Here is a 12,799-nt window from a genome sequence, read left to right on the forward strand (position 1 = left end):
TTTGGTGGAGAGTGTGATTGGGAGGCAGAGGCTTATCTAATGCTGAAATTTGATAAGGTGGCCAGAATCTACAGCACTAACATATCACTGTCTCTCAATACCTACCAAGTCTGTCTTTCTTAATCATCTCCTCCTACTAAAAGGTTTAAAGCCAATCATCCTGTCTTAAGAATACACTATGTCAGAACATCACCAATTTACTTGTCTTCCTGGATGCCCTGGCTCGAAAGACCTGAATCCCATCAAACATGGCTGTTTATTGGAGACACCAGGGTGGTACTATATCACATAAACAAAGAGAGACAGATACACTAGGGTTTAGAAACCAGAAGAAACACTAAACTAGAAACTACAGGAGCCAACTATGACATACAAATCTTAGTGGAAGAACCACCCAGGGAAAAATCTCTGCATGCTTTTGACTTCAAAGGCTAATCTTATCTCTTTTCTCACTCAAAGAACACAACATTTTGCAGAATACAACATGCTAAGTTTCTGAGCCTGTACGGCATAAACCTGATATGTATATGCTAGTGGTAACTCCTTGAGATTTTGGTAGAATGTGGCTATTTTCAACAGAAGCCAAAAATAATCCCCCTACCCCCAAATCCTTTCAAGGACGCTGATTATCTTATATTTCACATATGGTGAATTTTACAGAGCTGCTAATCAAAAACCTAAATTCTCTTGTGTTTGAGTTGTAACTTTACATAGATAAATGTAAACAAAAATCATCTTAAAGCTCTATTAATAGTTACATTCTAGTTTCTCAAAAAAAATTAAGTATATAAAGGGGACTGTCCTATTTTTACTTGTAGTCCAACTATGTAGCTTCATCTTTCCCTCTTCATAAAAGTACAGAAAAATATCTAATGGAGAAGATGATAGAACAATCCCATTTAGAATGAGGCCATGATGGCTTGGCAATATGGAAAGAAATAAAGAAAGAAAGGATCAACACAATAAACTTGCTTTTGGGGTCCCACAACCTTTCTGGTGCCAGAGAGCTGGGAGGGCTATTGAAACAACAGCCTTAAACATACAATGGGAAAATCTCTTTGAGTGCTCTACTCCCTCCGTCCAGGGTCCCAGCCCCGAGCCCGCCCACACTCCCCACCCAAGCCCAGCCCTATTCTCTGCACACAGTCTGACTTCAGTAGAGATAGCAACTGGGTTAGGAGCATTGACAGATGGTCCAATGGAGGATGCTTCACTCTGAAGCAAAACCTGAGGGTGATGTGACGGAAGAGAGGCAGATATCTGCCGACATGTCAACCGGGGAGACACAGCTTAGATGGAAGTCCATTTGAACCAGTGGAACAATGATGAAGAAAGATGGATGAAAACATGTTCCTTTACTCTATTAAATCAGGACGTCTCAGAAATGTGGATTCTGTTCCTGTGCTGAGCACTGTCACATGTACTGCTGAAGAATGTTTATTTCCTAGATGAGCTATCCTCTTGCCATGCACTGTATATGACAATGCAGTGAAATCTTGAAATAGGTGACCTTTGAGCCCTTCAAAGAAAATAAGTAAAATCAAAGTCAGTGGAATTATTACTCCTGATAAAACACAACTGTCTTTGCTTCATTAAGGCACTTTAATGATATTTTCATCACACAGTTTTCAAAAAATTAATAGATTTCCCTCACTTATCATTTAGTCATTTGAGAACTATAAAAACTAAACTGCAGTGGATTTTTTTTCTAAGCAATTTTTTGAAGGCACCGGAATTTGAATTTGATATATTTTAGATTTTGTTTGTTGTGGAGAAACAAAACAAAACAAAACAAAAGTTTAGATTTGGTATGAAACCGCATCTGCATTTTGAGGACTTCCCAGATTATCTGAACTTTGAAGACAGGGAAATACAGCACTGACAATCCAACTTTCTCGTAAGGTTTTCCTTTTTGTCAGTTTGTGGGGGATGGTCCTGGGGGGAGGGGAATAGATTTATTGGATGATGACCAAAACGAACTCAAAGAACTTGTGTACTTTAGCAACCTTGCTTTTTGTCTTGGAAAAAACAAGGTCTCTATTTTTCTGGTTTTTGGAATATTATATTCACTCAACCTGTTTTTTTAGAAAAATGCTGAAAGTGTGACCTGAGCGAGACATCCAGGGCATGAGCGAGACATCCAGGGCATGATCGAGTTAGTGGGTCTGATGCACTTCCCTGTCCACCAAATCACACTTTGCCCAGAGCCTCCAAGACATGCCCACCCAAGTGAATGATGTCACTAGGCTTAAAATAATCTTTTCTTTTACTTTATGTCCTCCAACAAAGGTATTTAGAACAAATATTTGAAAGCATTTGGAACCAACCTGATGCTCCCAAACGTGCCCTCTCCTAGAAAATAAATAATAAAATGCATCTCAGGCAAGGGAGGACCAGGGAGAGTGTAGGAGAGTAAGTGAAACACTCAGTGCAGACGTTTTATTAAAAGATCCTTGTGGTATTTTGCTTTTGAAATGTGTTTAGCACAGACTTTAAGGATTGGCAATTTGTTTAAAGAAATGGGTAAAATATTTAAAACCACCACTTTATTTAAACTATTGTGTCTCCTTCAGTAAACATTCAGTACATGATTGAACCCTGTATGAACTTGGGCTTTTGCTGGTTAAATAGAATCTAAGCTTAAAATGAAAGGGGGCTGCTATTGAGAAAGAGACAAAAAACTTACATGTGCATTTTTTTTTTTTTTGCCCACACACAAGCACTTACCCCCCAAAAATATCACGTGAGTGGGACCCTTTATTAAAATGCTCCTAGTTTCCCCCCCCCCCGCCTTGGCCTCAAAGTGCTAAACTGAAAGCAAGCTGTTAGCAGAAATGAGTAATTATTGAGGCTCTAACAGGCAGCTTTCATGGAAGTTGATTACAGCAGCTATATAATCACTTTCACGGATGCTGTAATCACAGTAGCAGGGAATGCTTCACTTGGTTCTTATTGTTTTCGCTCAGGGTGGAGGTAGGGGGCCTACAAGGAGCCCGTCTTACCACCTCGGTACAATTTCTGCTGCAAAAGAAATCTACGCAGCCCTGAATGGAGTCGAGAATCATTTATTCTTTCTTTATTAGCATTTTCTCCTCCCTCACACAAGAGTCTGTTGGAGTCAGGAAATTGCTGTTATTCAATATGCAAGCCAGAGGTTGTAATGACCGCTTGGAAGGGTATGACCAACAATTACAGCCCTTAATGAATAGGGGTAATCTAGTTGAGCCTAAACACTAGTAGCAACTCTGGGCTGTCTCTGGTTAAATTAAAAGAACAGCAATGCAAAGGAAGTTAACAAGAATTAATTAGTTAGATCGAACTGAAAACCTACTCATTAGAGATGTTATAGGCAAAGTAAAAGCCTATCTTCAGTGCAATTAGGTAGACAAATGAATTGTACAACTGACTGACTCACACCTGCTAACAGCTAAGGGCTATAGCGCTATGTATGGGATCCACTTTTTCCAGTTCATGCATACTTGCATAGTTTAATGGATCTTACATTCTCGAATTAGTCTCCATTCCTTCAGATTTTTTACTTGGATGTTTGATCTAAATATGGGCAGTCTCACTGTGGCAGGGTTTTAACAAGCGCTGACTGAGGAGGGCAAATGATGTGTTTTGAACCTCCTAAGGAGGAGTTGTCTCGCTTAAAAACAGCCCAGAGCAGGTTCTTCCAACCATTTATCAAAGAAAGGAACTGCATCTTAAGGGTATCTGTTTTCAGATAGGTCTGCTAGCTAATTATTCCATCTTAAATCATTAGAAGAAAGTCTATGGTCCCTGCATGTTAGAAGCAAATAAATATTAAAAATAAGAAAGTAACTCTAGAAAGATTTATAAAGTAGTCATTTTTTTTAATGATGCAGAGGATCGGGAGTTACCCATGGTTGCGGGGAGATGCCAGGGCAAAGAGGTCTGCTTTGCTTTGGGGCAGCGGGGAGGGGCATACAACAGATAAGGAAAAGAGGATCCCTAGAAATCTTAAGCTGAGACCTTTCTGGGAGCTGTTATCATAATTATGCACTCTGGTATTTTTTCCAGATGTTTCTCTGGTCTTTTTCTACTACCTATTACGTTTGGCTTCCTTGCTTTCTTGCACAAGGTCCCCTGAAAGCTTTCACTGCCTGACATATTTGTCCTGCACTCTAGTCTGGGAGGGACATCTAGTTAAAGTAAGAGGAACAGGCAAAAGAATTTGGGAAGTGGATTCATCTGCTTATATTTATTGGTGGGGTGACAGGCTAGGGGTGACAATTCATCCAGGAACTGCATTGTAGAGCAGGAATCAGGAGGCAGAAGTTTATTTTCCAGTACTGCCCCAGTGTCTCAGGATGAACTTGGAATAACCTCGTTGTGGCCCATATTTTTGCCTTTTTAATGAGGGTGATCACCAAGGTTTCCAAAATTTATGGATCAGTCACAGGCGGGAAATTTCTCTGAGTCCCCTTTTCACCACCTCTGAATCACTTCTCTGCTCCCAGCCAGGTCGCTCTCTGCAGTGGTACCAGGAGGTTGTTTGGACACCAGTCTCCCTTCCAATCTGCTTTCTTGTCAGTAGGGGCAGAGGACAGACCAGGAAAGCAGGACTTCAGAACCCTCAACCACACTTCTCTCTCCACTCTTGTCCCTGCCAGGATGCCCCCTACTGGTGTGACAGAGGAAAGGAACTCTAGAAAGGCCTTTAGGAGGCAAGCATCAGGCAGTTGCTGGAAGCAACTGGGTGAGTGGGTTTCTGAAAGTCCTGGCCAGAACGTCCATCACCTTCTGAGAACGGTGGGTCCAGTTAGATTCACTACTTTGAGTTTCTAGAATGGGAGGGTCATGAGTGTATGAGTTGTAGCCTTCCACTTGCCTTATTTTGCATTAATAACAGTCACAAAACCCAGTGTAGCTCAAGTACCACTCCCCCCCGGGCTGCTATAACCTCTAAATCTCCAGAGTGAAAGCCATTGAGCAAAAGCTTCCTTGACATTTTAGCCACTTCTGCTAATACACAATAAGCATGCCAGTAATTAGAGACTAGTTTCGTTTATTTAACACAACTCCTCCTTGCTCTGAGCCAAAGAAAGCCCTTATGATGCTGCCCAATTATAGGTTAGAAATAAATGACTAAGGCAACAATGTGGGGGAAAGGCTGCAGAGAGACAAAGAAAAGAAATGCCCTCTTCAACTAAGAGCAAAGAGAACAAACCATGAGCATGCTTAGAGGGTCAGCACACAAAGCGAGCTTGGAAATTTTCCCAGTCTTATGTGAGAGCCAGGAGGCAGGGGTGAGACGGTTGAGAGCATTTAGGGTTCTCACCCCACAGGCAACTTGGAGACCCGTGGGAGAATCCCCTTAGGACAGGAGTGACATTGTCAGGAGCCCACCAATGACTCTTTGTCCCATAGCATCATTTCCCTTTCCACAACAGTTGGACTTCTGACGGCTTTGGCCTTTTCTGTAGGGTTCATTCACTTCAACTTACCAAGGTCTTACGTGAACTCTCTGGGAAGCAACTTCCCATTCCTCCCAAGCAGTCCCAGCAAGGACAGCTGAGCTCTGGTCCAGCTGCTTGCCTGACAACAAACTTGCATTTCCAAGTGTGTCAGGCCACTCCTATTTCCTCACACGTAGATGGAGCACGTGCTCAGCTCTCTTCTACCAGTGGGTCTTGTATTAGTTTCCTAGGGCTCCCATAAGAACCGGTTCTGAAGGCTACAAGTCCAGAGGCTCTAGTGGAGAATCCTTCCTTGCCTCTTCCAGCTTCTGTTGGCTCCTGGCATTTATGACTCGTGGCCACATGACTCTAGTCTCTACTTCCACCTTCATGTGGCTTTCTGTGTGCCTCTGGATTTCAAATGTCCCTTTCCTTGCTCTTATAAGGATACTAGTCATTGGACTTAGGGCATCCATTCTAAGTCCAGAATAATTCCTTTCAGGATCCTTACCTTAGTTACATCTATATTTGGACCTTCATTCCAAATAAAGTCACATTCTGAGGTTCCAGGTAGACATATCCCCTGAGGGCCACAATGCACCCCATTCCAAGACTATCATCAGTGATGCTGGTTCTTAATCCAAGGCCCCATTTCACAAAGTAAGCTCTGTGGAGCCTGAGCTCCTTGAGACTCTTTGAACATAAAAGAAGGAAGGAAGGAAGGAAGGGAGGGAAGGAAGGAAGGAAAGGAGGGAGGGAGGGAAGAGAAGGAAGGAAAGAAGGAAGGGGAGAGAAAGAAAGAAAGAAAGAAAGAAAGAAAGAAAGAAAGAAAGAAAGAAAGAAAGAAAGAAAAAGAAAGAAAGAAAGAAAGAAAGAAAGAAAGAAAGAAAGAGAAAGAGAGAGAGAGAAAGAGAGAGAAAGAAAGAGAAAGAAAGTGAGTTAAGATGTACTGTGGTCAACAAAGTTTGGAAAGCTGCATTCACTCTTAAAAAGTCACAAATCACAGTGGCTCATTAAAGGTTTGACATGTCCTGCAGTTAGGAAGCTATTTAACTTTGTCAAAGTCATTGTTTCCCTAAACTTAATTGACCAAAAAGAGCTTCTTCTTTATTTTTTTAATTTTATTTATTTATTTATTTTTAAGTAACACATTATTAATGGCCTACGGGATGCACTGGGAAGTGCAGGACCCACAAAATGTCAGTAAACAAATATGAGCCTCAAACCTCAAAGCTCTATTATCTAGTCTTTCTGAAAGTTTTTCTTGGTATTCGACAGCAATCCATGGCTAGCCCCTTCCATCTTTTTATTCACCAAGTTGTAAACGAGCCCAATTAGAGCACAATGTCATATCACATGAATTCAGCCAGGCTGCAGGACTGGTCTCCAGGGGCAGATCAAATTTCATAAAAACTTGAACATTTAAAGTCTTTGCAGGGAGTTAGTTTGGTCCAATCCCAGAATTATGGGAAACAAGCTCATTTCATAATTTTTCCATCATTTCTTGGTCCAAAGGCTCCTTCCTTTTGGTGTTAAGCTTGGTGATATCTGGCACCCTTGCACTCAAAATAGGATTAAGTTGTCAAAAGACTGACATTCTGATCCTGATTCGACCAAGAGAGACCTGGAAAGCTTTATGCAAATCACTGAATATTACAATGAAGCCTCAGTTCCTCAATCTGAAAAAAATGGGTTCATTTAGTTTAATGACCTTATGGGATTATTTTGAAGATCACATTTGAAAACAGTTATGAAAACATTTTACCAGCTTTAGAGAACCATCTCTTCATATGTGTTTTCATGGTTGTTCTTAAATAACTTTGGAAAGAAAAGAATACCTGTATTTTGTGAAAGAAGACAGACACTGTTAAAATAACAGTGCTCATATATAAATTATACTTGAGCTGATTTTGCCCATTATTAGTGCTTTAGTAAGAGCAAAATCTCTAGTATGCCTTGTGAACAAGAAGGAAAGAAAGAAGCAAGGGTAGGGAGGGAGGGACAGAGAGACGGAGAAAGGAAGACAGGGAGGGAGGGAGAGGGGAAGGAAGGAAGGAAGGAAGGAAGGGAGGGAGGGAGGGAGGGAGGGAGGAAAGAAAGAAAGGAAAAAGTAGAGAAGGAAGAAAGAAGGAAAGGAAATCAAGAGAGGGCCTCGTTAGGACCAGCTTCATGGACAAGCACCCTAGGCGGGAGCACAGGGCCCCATACTTGGAAGGGCCCCACACTTGCCTTAATGCTCTGCTGTCACTGTCTTGAAACTCCTAATAATTTTGAACAAGGAGCCCCACATTTGCACTTTGCACTGGGCCCCCCAAATTATGTAGCCTGTCCTAGGCCCAGCCCTTCTTCCCTCATAACCCTGTGAGAAATGGATTGAGAGACCCCTTTCAGCTGAAGCTAGACAACATTCCAACTAAATTGATCCTACAATTTCATTTCTGCAAGTAAAGCTCACCATTAAGGAACCTCATTCCAGCTCACCAAACACTAAAAACCAATCTTTGGAACTGCTCCAAGTCCTGAGTCCCTTCATATTTTAAGTTTACGCATTTTGAAAAAACCCAGGCCACAAAGCCAGCTAGACCATTTTAAATTATGGGTGTGGCCCAAGTGTTATTTTTAAGCCATTAAATGAATCCTTTCAAAGCTTGAACTCTCGCAAAGCTACTTCTGTGCCGAAAGCTTTTTAATGATCAGAAAATGGGAATTTGCAATAAAAATGTTGACACAAGCCCACTGCAGGGGCAGACTTTCTCTGCTCTAAGCACAGCTCGTGGGCAATGTGGGAAACGGGCAAGAGCGCCTCACTGACAAGAAGCAGAGTCTGAGCAGGCATGAAGGTCAGAGCGCGTGAGTTTGCAAAGCTGGGATGGATTATGTCACAGGTCTTTGCTGAACATTCTCGCCAGTTCTGTTGGCCGGTCCGGCCTCGAGTGTATAATAACCAGGTATAGTCAGATTTCCCTTGTTTCATCATGCTTCCTGCGGGGTGTGCAGGAAAATGGTGTTGGCTCCTCCTTGCTAACTCCTGCTTGCTCAGAGAAAGGTCAAGTTTAAGAAAGAATACTGAGGGGATCGGTGTGGATGTTCAGAAACTGCCATATGTTTCCGTAGTAGAGTTTATTGGGTCATTTTTAGGGACCCCCGAGTTCTCTTTCTCCCCCTCTCACACTTGTTCCTTTTATTTTGTTTTAATACCTTGGGAATTTGGACATCACTTTAGTATTTTTCTATGATTTTGTTCTTTCGGATTCAGAAAGCAAATGCTGGGTCCTTCCCCCCACCATCCACTTTGCGCAGAGTTGAAGTGGCGTTGGTGCTTTCCTTTAACGGTGACAACAATGGCTTAATTTATGTGGCCCTGCATGTTGCCAAGCCATCTCAGTTTGTACCCCGGCCACATCACCGATGACGGCACATCTCCCAACAATACTTGTTAGCGGCTGGGACCAATTCAACAGATGGAGTCCAAAACAGTGTTTACACAAGTTCTATAAAAATAGTGGTTTTAACAACACATTGGCGATTTTATGGTAGATTGAAGAAGCAAAAAGAACCTACTTATCATTTAGATTAGTTTTCCCCATAAGATTGTGAAAATGTTAAAAGAGATTAATCTCAGACCAAAAGAAGAAAAAAGGAAGAAAGGAAGAAGAAAGAAGAAAGAAAGAAAGAAAGAAAGAAAGAAAGAAAGAAAGAAAGAAAGAAAGAAAAAAGAGAGAGAGAAAGAAAGAAAGAGAGAGAAAGAAAGAAAGAGAGAGAAAGAAAGAGGGAAAGCAAGCAAGCAATACCTGGTATGGATTAGAAAAAGTGGGTATTCAAATGGAGGGAAACCTTTCAGAAAGATACAGAACATTGAATACGAGACTTTGGTTTAACCAAACTACATAGCATTTACAGTAAAATTATAATACTTCTTAGGCAGTAATTGGTATCTTTGTCATCCATCAGAATTCAATAAGAATTATCATCACGATTTGAATTTAAGAGGCAATTGAAAAACATTACTATGGGTTAGGCCACAGTGTGACTCAGAAGCTAAGAATGTAACCTACATATAACCACGAAAATCCTGGAATTTTAAAATTAAGAAAATTTGGGGGCTCACGTAGTCTAGCACTATCCAATGGAACTCTCTGCAGTGCTGGCTATGGTCTAAATCTGCACTTTCTGGAACTATCACCATTTGCCACTGATAGCCAGTAGATATTTGAAATGTGGCTAGCGCAACTAAGGAATTACATTTTTAATGTTATTTAATTTAAAAGTAAATGGCCACAGGTGGCTGGTGGCTACCATAGCCTCTAGCACCGAAGAGATCCTGGTTCAACCCTCTGGTTTACGAAGGGGTAAGGGAGCTAGAGAAGTCCAAGGCCTTGTGCGGGCTCACACACGCTTAACGAAAAACCATCTGTATGAGAGCAAGGGGGCTGACGCCCAGTCAGGAGCTCTGTCTGTTCAGCGGTGGGCCCCAGTTCCTTCTCCGGAACGACACACAGAGTGGCTCCAAGTGAAGCAAGAAAGATCTGGCCACATCTTATGTTTTCCATAAAGCTCAAATGAGGCAAGTTTTAGCTTTTTACAGATTTTTCCTGATGTTATAGTTTTTCATGCCGTTGTATACAAAGTCCAAATATAACTGTAAAACTATTGAATAGATGAGACAAGTTAAAACTTGGTAGCTCTATGTTGGTCCCCCAATTTGTTTTCTTTTGTATTTTTACTGGTCTGAGAAGTCTAGTTCCAAAGTCTTAGGACCAGGCATTAAGCCCTAAGAAGGCAGCTCCTCAGAGTCACGTGTACCCTCTAATTATGTCATAATTTCTCAGAAAGTATTCATTTCTTACACCTCTTCTAAAACCTTCACAGTGTATACGAAATTGCTAGACACATAATAGACATTGAATAATTCCTTGCTGAACAGAATTAGATTTTTAAAATGATGTCCTCTCTCATAATGCAAGCATGCAAGTTATCTGAGAAAAGTAATATTTTAAGCAATTGTCGGTCATTAACTCAGATTTTGCCATAAGAAGTGCTCTAAATATAGAGCATTTTCTAATTCATAAAACCCTTTCAACCACATTCTCTCATTTAATCCTAACAATATTATGAGACATAAAACAGAAAACGGCTGCGATTCTTGTGTTGTAATCGGAGACCAGATTCAGAAAGGTGAAGCAACTTGCCCAAGGGTTCACAGGAAACGAGGTGTGGGTCCAGGGCCACCACCGTGTCCTGACTCTGGGGCCAGTTCCCTTTCTAGTGCCTCTCAGAAAGAATGAGGGAGGAGATGAAAGCTGGGGATAGGACAGCAATGTAATTTCAATAAACTCACATTTATCAAACACACTTACTGGGGGACTTCTGTGTCCAGGTTCAGATAGTGTAGGGAACACAAAAATAAAAGGTTCAAAAATAAAAGGCTCTCAAAGAAATTCACCTGAGAAGGAGGCACTTCAGAGAGAGGGCATATGCCCGATGAGACCAGACAACAGCACGGGAGGAGTGATGGGGTGACGTTGGAGGCGTCCAGGGCACGAGGTGCCATCCCAAGAGGAAAAGCCAAAGTGATGGGGACAAAAGTAGGTCTGATGTGCCCAAGGCAACAGGAAGGCATTGAATTCTCTTTCCCCACCCCCCAGATATACCGAGATATAACTGACACATAACACTGTGTAAGTTTAAGGTATACAACATGATGATTTGGTACATGTCTGTATGTGCAAAATGATGACCACAAAAAAGATTAGTTAACACATCTATCACCTCACTTAGTTACCTGTGTGTGTGTGTTTGTGTGTGTCGTGGCAAATTGGAAGAGTTACTTTCTTCTTTTTTTTTTTTAATTTTATTTATTTATTTGAGAGAGAGAGAGAGAGTGGAGTGGGGTGGGGGGGGTGAGGGAGGGGCAGAGGGAGAGGGAGAGAGAATCCCAAGCAGACTTCCTGCTGAGCCCAGAGCCTGACGTGGGGCTCGATCCCAGGACCCTGAGATCATGACCTAAGCCAAAATCAAGAGTCAGAAGCTTAACCAACTGAGGTACCCAGGTGCCCCTAAAGAGTTACTTTCTTAGCAACTTTTAAGTGTATAATGCAGTATTGTTAACTCTAGTTATCATGCTGTATTAAGGACCTCAGAACCTAATTATAACCGGACATTTGTACTCTTTGACTAACATCTCTCCATTTCCCCCACCCCACACCCCTGGCCACCACCGATCTACTTTTTGTTTCTATGAATTCAGGTTTTTTTTTTGACTCCACATATAAGTGAAATCATGCAGTATTTGTCTTTCTCTGTCTGGTTTATTTCACTTAGCAAAATGCCCTCAAGATTCATCTGTCTTATTACAAATGGCATAATTTCTTTCTTTTTGAGACTGAGTAATATTCTACTGTATAATATTATACCACAATTTCGGGGCGCCTGGGTGGCTCAGTCGTTAAGCATCTGCCTTCGGCTGAGGTCATGATCCCGGGGTCCTGGGTTCGAGCCCCACTTCGGGCTCCCTGCTCGGCAGGAAGCCTGCTTCTCCCTCTCCCACTCCCCCTGCTTGTGTTCCCTCTCTCGCTATGTTTCTCTCTGTCAAATAAATAAATAAAATCTTTAAAAAAAAAAATTTGTATTATACCACAATTTCTTATCCATTCATCCCATCGATGGACACTTAAGTTGTTTCCATGTGTTGGCTATTGTAAATAATGCTGTGATAAACATGGGAGTACAGAAATTTCTTCGAGATAGTGATTCCTTCCTTTCAAATATAACCAGAGTGGGATTGCTAAATCCTGTGGGAGTTCTATCTTTAACTTTTTGAGGAACCTTCATAGGTTCCTCCACTGTCTTCCACAGTGGCTGTACCAATTTACATTCTTGGCACTGGATTCTTAAGAGAGGAGAGTGAGAGCAGAAGAGGCCTAGGGGAAGTGAATAAACATGGAAATCAGCATCCCCTGCTGCCCAGGTACTCCCTGGTTTCCACTGGTCAGCTGTGGGAATTATACTTAGGCACGCAAACAGCAGAAGCAGCTCTTTTTTCTCCAGTGATTGTCTGAGTTGGTAAGTGTCCCCGTCCAGGGCAGTCACCATGTTGGGTATGGCCTTCCCTAGCTGGTTAGAGCAGGCTGTCTCCTCTGTTGCCAGTTGCCTCTGGGCTGCACCCCAGATCCAAAGCCAAATCCAGGATTGTCCTCCAGTCCCAGGCTGAGCAGGTGGTCTGAAACACATTTCACAAGCTCTGTTGGTGAGCTGAGGTGGGGGCTGGTCTTGGAACACGATGAGCCCAGTTGCCACATCCCCCCAGATAGCTGCCAACGAAGAGTCTGGAGACACAGGAAAGAGGACTGAAGTGAAAGAAACAGGAAGGTCAGAGA

Source organism: Phoca vitulina, unplaced genomic scaffold (genome assembly GCF_004348235.1).
Source record: "Phoca vitulina isolate PV1807 unplaced genomic scaffold, GSC_HSeal_1.0 scaffold2, whole genome shotgun sequence".
Taxonomy (NCBI): Eukaryota; Metazoa; Chordata; class Mammalia; order Carnivora; family Phocidae; genus Phoca; species Phoca vitulina.